A 12,738-nucleotide genomic window follows, 5' to 3' on the forward strand; every position below is an offset into this window, starting at 1 on the left:
GCGGGCTGAAGCTCTGTGCTGGCGCTGGCCCCAGTACTACCATCCCTGCAGCCGCCAGGCCTTTGCTGTCCCCCCGTGTCCATTCCCTGTCCCTGAGTCCCGCCCGGCTCTGGCAGCAGCAGCAGCCGCAGCGCAGGGGGCGCTGGCCCGGCCTAGCCGGGGCTCCCGGCCAGGAGCAGCAGCAGTGCCGGCCCCTTCCCACCTGCTCCTGCCTCGGCTCCCAAGGGCTTTTTCCAGCTCAATTCTGGAGCAGACCAACCAGCACCCACACACAGCCCTGACTGCTCAGGGCCCGACTGTGCTGCCCCGAGCCAGCCCTCAGAGGAAGAAAGGATCGGGTTCCAGCGCTGTTTTCAGCACTGTTTTACTCACCCTGAGGTGACAGCAGGAGGCTGCTGCTGCCTTTGCCTTGTGAATTGGAGATCCTGGCTGCTCTTGCCACTCTTCTGCTTGCCACTTGAAATTTATCTGTTAAACTGCAATTGCCTTTTTTGATCAGCTCTACCCTGAGCACTTTCATGATGGTGAATGTGGGAATCCTTAAAATCAGAGGGTTTTGGGAAACCTGCAAAAGGCGGGCCTCAGAGACAGCAGAACTGTGATTAGAGCTAAGCGGTAGCCATAAGATTTGTTAGCAGAAAAGTTATATTAGAAGTAGAAAGTAAGGACAAATAGAACAATGGTTGGTGTATTAACGCTTGTCTAGAATAAATCCCTAAGCCACAGAGATATTAGGAAGTTCTAAGCTTAATAATGGAGATCTGTGCATTGTGTTTAAAGGCTCACAAGCAGGTATTGTATACAAAACAAGCAACCATTGTTTTAACCAAAGGAACCTGTGCTTGCAGTGGTTGGATAGAACTACTGTCAATATGCTTTTTCTTTTTGTGATTGGTCAAAAAACTTTTCAACTAAGTTGTAGCATTAAGTTCTTTGTCTGCTGCCAAGGACACGAGGTGCTGGCATCTTCCCATTGTCATAACCATGCAATGAGACTGATGCTGGAAAATAAACAGCTCGATACACGTTCCTCAGCAGTCTCGTCCTGTTGGTGATTTGTACATAGCCCGTGGCCAGCAATAGCTGAAGTCAGGCTTTTGGTCCCAGGCATCAGGATTAGCAGATCTTGAAATGCTCACAAATCCCTGAGCACAAAGTCAAGGAGAATTAAAGCCACACAGGCAACATTTGCAGTGCTCAAACACAGCCCTGTTGCCACTGCTGAAATAGAATCAACTGACAGAGGCCATCACAGAAATTGCCTCTTGAGAGTCAAATCAAATGAAAAAATCCACCAGGAGAAAGAGAACACAGAACCTCTTGACTCTCTCCATCGCTTCTTCCAAGCAGCAGCAGCAAATGGAGATGTGCAGAGGTATTTCCAGCTGCTGCTGATCCCAGCTGGAGCCCAGCCTGCTGCCCAGGCCCAGCGGGAAGCTGAGCCCAGCCCGGGGAGCTCCTGCAGTGTCGGGAGCTCAGCGCACGTGGGGCCAGGCCCAGAGCGCCGGGTACGGCCGCCCATTGCGGGGCAGCGGCGCAGACAGAATGTCCTGCGGCCCAAACCTCCTGCTCCTGCCACACAGCGCCAGCGCTCTCCCCCTCCTCCTCCTTTCCCAGCACGGCACAAATTCCAGCTGGGAGGAGGCTGCCCCAGAGAGAGCTCAGGCTCCTGCTTCAGCCTCAGTGTCCCTGCACAGGAACAGGGCATCTTTCAGGCACTTCCACAAGCTCAGGGTTCCCATTTCATGCGGAATCTGGGATGAAAATGGACTTGTTAGGAAGTCTATTAATTCCAAATGGATCTCACCTCTAAGATCCATGACTTGGCATGTTTTAGACACTAAAATACCATGAGATATGCACAGTTTGCCTTCCCCTGTTTTTTTTTTTTTTTTGTTTGTTTGTTTTTTGTTTTGTTTTTTTTTTTTTTATGGAAAGCAGTGCTGTTCAGGTAAATGCAGTGCATGGGTCAGGTAAAAATTATGAGTTCAGGGAACAGGCTCCAATAGTGTTTGACCCTCAGCAGGGAAAATGCACAGCAGTGACCGAGGGGATTCCTGTGCCGCTGCCTTGAGTCCAGACTCTGGGTCTTGGCTGAACACAGCAAAGTTCCCATGTTTGGACAGGCTCAGGGGCGACCCCCAGGGAGTGCGGGCTCAGCGCAGGAGCGAGCGGGCTACGGACAAACAGACACAGGGACAAACGGCCCCAGAGCTTCAGTTGCAGCGGCGGCAGCAGCAGCAGCAGCAGCATCGGCAGGGAAAGCAGCAAAAACAGCAAAAAAACCCGAAAGAAGCGCCTTTGTCGACTCCCTCACGCTTCTCCTCTCCCTCTCCCAGAGTCCCGCACCCTCTCCCACTCTTCCTTTCCCGGTGTCCCCTCCTCTCCCAGTCTCTCTCCCCATGCCTGGCCGGGCCATACCCCCGGCCCACCCCTGACCCCGGGCAGGGCTGCCCGGTGCCCAGCCCCGGCCACCCCGCTGTGGTCTCGCCTCGGGCCAGCTCTGGCCGTGCCTGCGGTGGCGCTGCTGGGCGGGCATCAGTGCCTGGGGCTGGGGCGGCATCGCCTTCCTTTGCCTCCGCCTGGCCTGAGCCCGGCCCCAAACCCGGCCCCGGCTCCTCCCGGGGCCCGCGGAGCACACACGCGGCACGGCCACTCCCGCCGCCTCCGCTGCGGCTCCCCCGGCCCGAGCTCCGCCGCTCGGCAGCGCGGCCGCCGGCCCCGAGCCTCCCGTGCCGCGTTCCGAAGAGCGAACGCCTGGGCATGGCCGGCCCGGGGCGGGTGAGGGGCGCTCGGGCGCCGTTGCTGGCCCCGGGCCGAGCGCTGACCGCCGCGTCCTGGTCGCAGGGAAGGCGCAGCAGGGCCTGAAAGAGCAGGACAGGCTGGGCTTGCTGCTGGGGCGCGGCGGCTTTGGCAGCGTCTTCGCAGCCACGCGGCTCTCGGAGGGCACCCCGGTGAGCGGTGGCCGGCGGCCGGTGCAGGCGGAGGAGGCGGAGGGAGGATGGGGCTGGGCAGGGCGGGCGGCGAGCTCACCCCGCTGCTGCTCTTGGCTTGCAGGTGGCCATCAAAAGGGTGCCACGGAACCGCGTCCGGCACTGGGGCGAGCTGGTGAGTGAGCGGGACCAGCAGCAGAAGCTGGGGCTGCCGGCTGGGGATGAGCCGAGATCCGGCAGGGTGGGAGCTGCCAGGACACCCCGAGGGAGAGCGGGCGTGGGGCCAGCGCAGGGCGCAGAGCATCCCGGGCTGGATGAGGGCTCCCCGAGCCACGGCACAGCATCAGCCCCACTGACGGCATCATGCTCCTCCCGCAGCCTGACGGCACCAGCGCACCCCTGGAGATAGTGCTGCTGGCCAAGGTGTCCACTGGCTTCCCTGGTGTGGTCCAGCTGCTGTTGTTGAGATCCCCAACAACATTGTGATGGTGCTGGAGCACCCAGAGTGCTCTCAGGACTTGCAGCGTTTCATTCGGGCACGGCGGTTCCTGCCCCAGGAGGAGGCGCAGGAGCTGTTCCGCCAGGTGCTGGAGGCCGTGCGGCACTGCAGCAGCTGCGGGGTCCTGCACAGGGACATCAAACCAGAGAACATCCTGCTTGACCTGGACACCAGCCAGGCAAAATTGATCAACTTTGGCTGTGGCATCTACCTGCAAGACACAGCCTACACTCACTTTGCAGGTGAGCCCATGCAGGGGTGTGCTCCCTGTCCCGGCATCTCATGGCCCAATATCTCACAGCCCAAGCTGGCTGTGGCAGTGGGGATTCCCCCTTTTGCTGCCCTTCATGGCACTGAGATTTCAGCTGAGTGCTTTTGAGCAGGGCTGAGTGGGGAGACAACTTCCAGCTGTGGTGGCAGCCTTTGCCCACCACTGTGCCCAGAACTGGGGCTGGGGCAGGCAGCCCAACAAAAACACCCATTGGTGGGGGTAGCAGAGAGGCAGGGGCAGAATATGTGCCCCAGCCGGTTTGGTGTGCAGGTGAGAAAGGGCTTGGACTGCTTCACTCACCTGGTTTGTTTTGGGTTCATAATGTTTTTTGCTGCAATGCAGATAGGGAGGATGAAGGCATGGTTTTTCCCAGCACTGAGTGGGTTCCTCCTTGTCATGGTCAGGCCTTGCCATGGTTTCCACTTTCCTCTTCCATCACCAGTGGCTTCTTTTCCAACCCCAAGTCTGTACACAAGTCCCAGGTGCTGGTGAGAGGGCAGTGGGTCACCCTGTGTGCCACTGGGGCAGCCCCCACATGCCCAGGGATGCTGGGGCCAGGCTCTGGGAGCAGCAGCATCCCCCTGATGAACTCCATCTGTATTCCATAGGAACACGGTCATATAGCCCCCCGGAATGGAGCCACTTTGGCCGGTACTATGGCAAGCCAGCTACCATCTGGTCCCTGGGCATCCTGCTGCACCAGATGGTCTGCGGGGAGCACCCTTTCAGGAGGGGCCAGAACATCAGCTGGGACCATCAGCTCTCACGGCCACAAGGGCTCTCTCTAGGTGGATCCTCTTCTCTGGGCACGGGGGGAATCCCAGTGCTGGGAGCCAGCAGCGGGCTTGTGAGCATCCTGCACTGGCAGCTGCTGAGGAGGTGGCACATGTCCTGCTCTCCTCCAAAACAGGGAATTGATGGGAAAGTTCAGGCCCAGCTTTGAGCACATCCAGCACGGCCTGGGCATGGGAATAGTGGGACAAAGCCAACAGGAGCCTTCTCCAACTGCCCAGTGGTTTCTGGTTTCTCTGCCAGAGTGCCAAGATCTGATCAGGCAGTGTTTATCCATGCTGGACTTGGAAAGGCCCTCATTAGAGGAGCTGTTCTGTCATCCTTGGATGCAGGATATTTATCTGCCGTAGAAGAAGGGAGAGAGCCACAGGCACACTGTGATGCAGGGCCCTGGCAATGTACAGGTGCACACATGTCTTGGCGATAATGAGCAAAGGAACCCAGACTTTTTGTCCTGCCTGTGTCACTGCCCAGGGCTCATCAGATGGGAACACACAGCCCTTGTGCTGGAGCTGAGCTGCTCTGCCCAGCACTGGTGGCCGCCATCCAAGCTGGTTTTGCTTGTCCTGGTTCCCTGACAGCTGGGGCCCTGGGCAGAGCCCTGAGAGCCTGGTCTGCCCCCAGGGAAGGGAAAGGAGCCCCTGGAGAAGCTGTACCAGGTGGGGCTGCTGCTGCTGGGGACAGTGAGGATGACATCAAGGATGACAACCTCTTCCTGGACCTGGCCACTGGCCAGCTGAAGATGATGGACTTGAGTTCTGGCACCTTCTTCAAAGCCAGGCTCCACAGGGAATTTGTAGATGAGTCCACACACAGGGGGATGCTCCCAGATTTGGGCATTGCACAGCCCGGTTGGGAACCAAAGGTTCCCCCATTGCTGGGGCAGATGCAGCTGATCCTTCAGTCGGCTGCCCAGCTGCTTTTGGCAGGGCTGGGGCATGGGCTGGGGTGGGTACAAAATAGGAGTGGGCTCCTGGCCCTGCCAACAGCCCCCAGCACCCCCCATGCCCCGGGCTGGGGCAGCTAGCCCGACACAAACAAACCCCCATGGTGGGAGCAGAGGTGGGGCTCCAGAACCTCTGCACAGCTGCTTTGCTGTGCAGGCAAGGAAGGGCTTGGGCTGCTCCACTGCCCTTGTTTGCTTTGGGGTCACCCTGATTTTGGGGGGCAGTGCAGGGGGGAAGGGAGAAAGTGTGGGCTTCCCTTACCTGTGGCTGGGTTTTTCCCTGGCATGCAGGGGTTGGGCCTTCCTCAAGGCCCTGACAGAGATAAGAGTTTTTACCTTTCTTCTTGTTTCATGTTTTTGTCTGTAATCTATTTTCAATAATTTGTTCATTTGTTTTTCTAGGGGAATCATTCTAAGTGGGCTCCAGCCTTGATCAGGAAGTGCTTGGGAGCAGCTGTGGCGTGGATGGGCTGTGCCCTTGGAGAAGGCTGAGGACATCGTTTGGGACCAGCTTTTCTTCCAGCGGGGGATGCCGTGAGGTGGGTCCCCGTCTGCTTGACATGGTGGGATCAGAGCTTTTGGGAGCTGGCAGCGAGCACAGGAGCATCCTGCTCTGGGCAGCTGCTGAGGAGGTGGATGTGCCCTGGCTGGCTGCAGGCTGGGCACATGTCCTGCCCTCCTGCTCTGTGCCAAAGGAAGAAGGCATGGGCAGCTCTGGGCACCGCTCTGAGCATGGCCAGCACGGCCTGGGCGCCACGGGCGGCTGGGACAAGGGCACAGGAGCCCTCAGCTGACGGGCGGTTTCTACTTTCTCTGCTTGCAGCCAGGCTCTGCAGGTGCTGAGGCTGCTCTGGGCTCTGCCAGGGCTCTGCTGGAGCTCAGCACCAGGCCAGCCAAAGAAGAAATCATGTGACCTGCAGCACAGACTTGCTTGAGCATTTTGGCACAGCATAGCTCAAGTCTGCAGAGTGTACACCTCCAAGGGAAAACATGACACCCCCCAAAAAATAAACTTGTTCAATAACTTCTGAAATGAATCTGGGATGACCCCAAATGACGTTTTTCAGCTTGCTGAAGCTGTAGCTCAGCCCTTCTTTGAACAGTTCTCTACCTCCCAGCTGCCTTTTACTTCCCAACTGCTCCCTCTTTTCCCTCAGTGAGTTCCCAGCCCATTGCAGTCTCCATCACACTGTTGCCTTCCTTGATGCCCCTCACCCCAAGGAAGGCTGAGCCCCAGGCTTAGGGACTCATCCTGTCACTGGCTGAGGAGCAGCAATGTCTCAGAGGTCCAGTGGGATTTTAGTGTCATTCAGAGCCACTCTCCAGCCCTCAGCTCTCCTCACTGCTGAGCTCCCACTCCTTTTTCCTCATCCTTGCAGCAGGATGAGCTCTGTGAATCCCCTTGAGCCTCCCCACTCTTCCCAGCCCATGCACCCCCCTCAGTTAGGCTGAAGCTGAAGCTTCTCAGTCTCCTGTGGCACACCAGTCCAGTTCCCTGTGCGGGGAGCCCCAGCCCCAGAGCACAGCACACAACAGCGCAGTCCAGGCTGGAGCAGCTGCCCTGCAGCCCTGGCTTGGCTATTTGTGGCAAGGAAATGCTCCCTGTTCCCAGCTGTCCCTGCAGGATGGCCCCAGGGCAGAGCCCAGCCAGGCTCCCACTGCAGCCCCTGGAGCTTGGGGCAGACAGTGCTCCCAGAGCTGAGGTTCCTGGGCAGCACCCAGAGCTGTGCCTTGTACTCTGTGGCCGTGTGTCACAGTGCAGGCTGGCTCATGCTGTGTGAATGTACCAGCCCTGGTTTGGCTGCCAGGGCCCTCGCCCAGTCACATCTCTCCCAGGGCTGCAGCATTTTACTGGCCAGAATCTAACAAGGCATAGGGATCAGAGCAATGAAAATATCCAGACTGGGTTTTTCAAAGGCCCTTTAGAAGGAAGAGCTTGAGAATAAACGCTCTCTGTTTGCCATGTGGACATCGGGGCCAGTGCTCTGTCCTTCTCCAACCCACTCCCCCCCAGCCAACGTTACAGCCACCCATTCCCTCACACATCCCCCACGTGCCTTCCCACTGCCATGTTGTGTCAGGGTTTCCCAGCCCCTTGTCCCTTCCTGGCCCTGTCCCCTCACGGTCTCCCCCAACCCGGCCAAGCTGCCCGGCAGCAGCGCCGCAGCCCCACAGCAGCTCCAGAGCAGCCCCATCCAGAGGCACCTGGGAGCCCTCAGCAAGGCAGCCAGCAGCACACGGGCAGGAGGACACGGATGGCGCTTCCTGCCTGGCACAGGGCTTGTGGCCATCTCCAGGCACCGCTCTGGCAGGGATCCCTGCAGCCCTGGCCCCTGCCTACCCACTCTGTCACCAGCACAAAGGCTTCAGCAGAACCACCAAAGGCCAAGGGGCTTCTGGCCATTTTCCTTGCAACACTGCACGCCTGGGCAGCTTGCTGAGCACAAGCATCCTTTTCCCCCTTCAGGGCCTCATCACCCCTCAGCCTGCTGTGCTGCTGTGCACAATGTTCCTTTTTCACCCTTTCCTGCCTCTTGCCCTGCAGACCCCGGGTAGCAAAAGAGTGCTCCTGGCAGTCTGTGTATCATAACACATTCTAAAATTTATTTATTTATAATAGAGATAAAAAATGGAAAAGAAGAAAAGAAAAATTTTAAAGAAAAGGAAAACTCCCCCTTACTCATGTGGTCCCAGCAAAGAGCGCCTCTCAGATCAGCTCTCTGAAGATCTCCTGCAGAGCAGCCAGCAAAGCCCCGACAGACAAGGCTGAGTCTCCAATTCCCTGCGCAGCTGATCTTGCAGCCTCTGGAAGATGGAATACTGCCCACATGTTATTGGCCGGAGGACATGCAGTGTTCCAAATGCCAGCTATGACACGGCACTGCTGGTGTCCTCCCTCAGGCATTCCAGGGCTGCAAGAGAGAAGAACAGAGCCACGGTCAGAAGCTGGAGCTGCGATGAGCCGAGGAGAGCCCCCCGCAAGGGCCATCCCAGCCAGCTCTTGCCATTGCCAGGAGGGAGCAGGGACCAAGGGGATCAGCCCTGCTATAAATGATCAATTGAAAGCCAGATTATCAAAAATGCAAAAATATTTTTCTTATCTTCATGTGCCCAAAATACGATCCTCAAAACCATCACAGCCAAAGAGACAGCGTTGAGCCCGGGATCGGTGCTGGGTAAACCTCTGGATCCGACCTCTATCACATCAGATCCACCCCCCCCGTTCATGAGAGTCACTTCCAGCAATGAGATTTTACACAGTTTATTTGCCCAAGGCGAAGGAGTCCTAATTTCTTTTGCAGCTCTTCACATTCATAGTTTAGGTCTTTCACTGTGCAGAGCTGGATAAAGGCTGTGTCCTGGTTGATCGCCAGCGTTGATTGCGTTTGGGGAAGTAATGTATTCACATGTATGTTCTTGGCGTGGCTATCTTGATTGATGTTATCTGCAGGACGATGATTGCTCTTAGGCAGTTTCCGAGGACTCCAGATACCAGTGATAATCTCCTGGAAGTGTGTATTTTTACGCTAAAGTGTTGATCGTTATCTTAGCCCTGTCTGGGAATCCTTAGAATCTGAATAGGCATCCTCTCTAAGGCTGTGTGTGGGCAGAGACACATTTGGATTTCACAATCTTTATAAAATACATTCTTTGATTCTCTACTTCTACCCTCCACCTTTAAGTGTCTCCTACAAAGAGAAAAACTTTATTAGATCCTTATTCCATGTTCTCCTTGTGGGATTCCCTGATAACCAGTATTATTGTTCAAACTAGTTTTGACCTGTTTTTCAAATTTTGCCAAGAATTCGGCAGCGTTGCTTGCACCCTTTCCCTCTCCCAAGCTCATGATCTTGGATGTGTTGTTTCCAGAAGCCAACTCTGGGTCCATGGGTACTATTGCTATCTGCATACCCCGTACCACGGAATTAATCAGTCTAATAGAACAGAATCACAGAATCACAGAATTTCTAGGCTGGAAGAGACCTTTAAGATCATCGAGTCCATCCCATGTTCTAATACCTCAACTAGATCAGTGCACCAAGTGCCACATCCAGTCTTTTTAAACGCATCGAGGGATGGTGACTCCACCACCTCCCTGGGTAGATGATTCCAGTATTTGACCACTCTTTCTGTAAAAAACTTCCTCCTTAATTCTAGCCTGTATCTCCCTTGGCGCAACTTGAGACTGTGTCCTCTTGTTCTGTCTGTTGTTGCCCGGAGAAAGAGACCAACCCGCAGCTCACCACAGCCACCCTTCAGGAAGAGAGTGATAAGGTCACTTCTGAGTCTCCTTTTCTCCAGGCTGAACAACCCCAGCTCCCTCAGTCGCTCTTCATATGGCTTGTGCTCCAAGCCCCTCACCAGCCTCGTTGCTCTCCTTTGGACTCGCTCAAGCATCTCAACGTTCCTCCTAAACTGAGGGGCCCAGAACTGGACGCGATACTCCGGGTGAGGCCTCACCGGTGCTGAGTACAGGGGAAGAATGACCTCCCTGTTCCTGTTGGCCACATCATTCCTGATACTGGCCAGGATGCCATTGGCCTTCTTGGCCACCTGGGCACACTGCTGGCTTGTGTTCAGCCGACTGTCACCAGCACCCCCAGGTCCCTTTCCACCTGAGCACTGTCCAGCCACACCGCCCCCAGCTTGGAACATTGTAGGGGGGTTATTGTGGCCAAAGTGCAGGACTCAGCACATGGACTTACTGAACTTCATCCCATTAGATTCTGCCCATCCATCCAACTGTTCAAAGTCCCTCTGCAAAGCCCTCTGTCCCTCTAACAGATCAACACACGTTCCCAGTTTAGTGTCATCTGCAAATTTGCTAATGAAAGACTCTAAACCCTCATCCATGTCATCAATAAAAGTATTAAACAGAACTGGCCCCAGCACAGACCCCTGAGGGACACCACTCGTGACTGGCCACCAGCTGGATGCAGCACCATTCACCACCACTCTCTGGGCCCGGCCATGCAGCTAGTTTCTAACTCAGCAGAGTGTTCCTGTCCAAGCCATGGCCTGCCAGCTTGTCTAGGAGTATGCTGTGGGAGACAGTGTCAAAGGCCTTGCTGAAATCCAAATAAACAGCACCTACAGCGTTCCCTGCATCCACTAGGCGGGTTACCTGGTCATAAAAGGTGACCAGGTTGGTTAAACATGATCTACCCCTCCTAAACCCATGCTGACTGGGTCTGATACCTGGCCATCCTGTCAATTCTATGTGATGGCACTTAATATTTACTGATCCATTATTTCGCCAGGTACTGAGGTCAGGCTGACTGGTCTATAATTACCAGGATCCTCTTTTGCACCCTTTTTGTGAATGGGTATCACATTGGCCAGCTTCCAGTCATCCAGAACCTCACCAGTGAGCCAACACTGTTGGTAAATGATGGAGAGTGGCTTTGCAAGCTCATTTGCCAGCTCTCTCATTACCCTGGGGTGGATCCCGTCTGGTCCCATAGATTTATGAACATCCAAGCATTTCAGTAGTTCTATGACAGCCTCCTCTTGGATAATGTGGGGACCATTCTGCTCCCTGACACCACCAACCAGCCTAGGCGGGCAGGTGTCTTGAGGGCAAGTCATCTTCCCACTAAAAACTGCGGCAAAGTAGGCATTAAGCACTTCTGCCTTCTCCTCATCTTCAGATACTAAGTTCCCTCCCTTGTCCAATAAAGAACAAAGGCTGGTCTTACCCTTCCTTCTAGCATTATTGTGTTTATAAAAACATTTTTTATTATCCTTTTCAGAAGTCACCATTCTAAGTTCAAACTGAGCTTTGGCCTCCCTGATTTTTTTTCTGCATGGTCTAGCAGCCTTCTTGAGTATTTCCTTAGAGACCTGACCCTCCTTCCAACTCTGATACATCCTCTTTTTATTCCTGAGTTCCTCCAAAACCTCCCTGCCCAGCCAGGCTGGACGTTTACCCCATTGACTGATCTTTCGGCACACAGGGATAGTCTGTTCCTGTGCCCTCAAGATGTCTGTTTTGAGGCATGCCCACCCTTCCTGAACTCCTTTGTTTTTAAGGGCTGCTTCCCAAGGGACACTCTGAATAAGTCTCCTAAACAGGCCAAAGTCTGCCCTCCGGAAGTCCAATGCAAGAGTTTTACTGGTGCTCTTCGTGACTTCACCAAATATTGAGAACTCTATTATTTCATGATCACTCTGCCCCAAGTGACCTCCAACCACTACATCTCCCACCAGCCCATCTCTATTTGCAAACAGTTCTAACATAGTTCCTCCCCTGGTGGGTTCACTCACCAGCTGCGACAAAAAGTTGTCCTCCACACATTCTAAGAATTTCCTGGACTGCCTCTTTATTGCTGTATTAAGTTCCCAGCAGATGTCTGGTAGGTTGAAGTCACCTACAAGAACAAGGGCTGATGATCTTGAAACATTACCTAGCTGCTTATAGAATAAGTCATCTACCCCTTCTTCCTGGTTGGGTGGATGATAACAGACTCCCAGTAGGGTGTCAGCCTTGTTGGCCTTCCCCTTAATTCTTACACATAGACATTCAACTCCATCTGCCTTAGTTTCAATTTCCATGGCATCGAAAGTCTGCTTAATATAAAGGGCCACTCCTCCACCTTTTCTTCCTTTCCTGTCTCTTCTGAAGAGCTGGTATCCATCCAGTGCAGTACTTCAGTTATGCGAGTCATCCCACCATGTTTCAGTGATGGCAACTACATCATAGCTCTGCAGTTGCACCATGGCCTCCAGCTCTTCTTGTTTGTTGCCCAAACTGCATGCATTGGTATACACACACCTCAGCTGGGCTACTGACTTCAGCCCTAACTTAGCCTTGCAACTCTTGGGCCTGCTTCCAGTTAGCTCAGCTTCTTCCACTTCCCCCTTCAAACCTAGTTTAAAGCCCTCTCAATGAGGTCTGCCAGTTCATGAGCTAAAAACCTTTTGCCCTTAACAGAGAGGTGTACCCCATCTGGTTCCAGCAGAGAAGATGCTGTAAAAGTTTCCCCATGATCAAAGAATCCAAAATTTTGCCGGTGACACCAACCCTTAAGCCACTTGTTGATGATGCAGATTCTCCTGTTTCTTTCATCATTTTCCTCCACTACCAAAGGGACTGAGCAGAACACTACCTGTGCTCCTGCCCTATCAACTACCTGACCCAGTACCCTGAAGTCCTTTCTAATTGCCTTGACACTTTTATCAATCTCATCACTGCCAGCCTGGAGTATCAGCAGTGGGTAATAATCAGAGGACTGAATCAGCCCAGGAAGTCTCTCAGTGATATTTTGCACCCAGGCCCCAGGGAGGCAACAGACCT

At 54.5% G+C, this 12,738-nt stretch overlaps 1 pseudogene; it reads left to right on the plus strand.

Annotated features, from left to right (window-relative positions):
* Positions 1 to 2,402: 2,402 nt before the first annotated feature.
* LOC134434155 (serine/threonine-protein kinase pim-1-like) lies at positions 2,403 to 4,845 on the plus strand (annotated as a pseudogene).
* The last annotated feature ends 7,893 nt before the right edge of the window (positions 4,846 to 12,738 follow it).

This window comes from Melospiza melodia, unplaced genomic scaffold, assembly GCF_035770615.1.
Source record: "Melospiza melodia melodia isolate bMelMel2 unplaced genomic scaffold, bMelMel2.pri scaffold_32, whole genome shotgun sequence".
NCBI lineage: Eukaryota > Metazoa > Chordata > Aves > Passeriformes > Passerellidae > Melospiza > Melospiza melodia.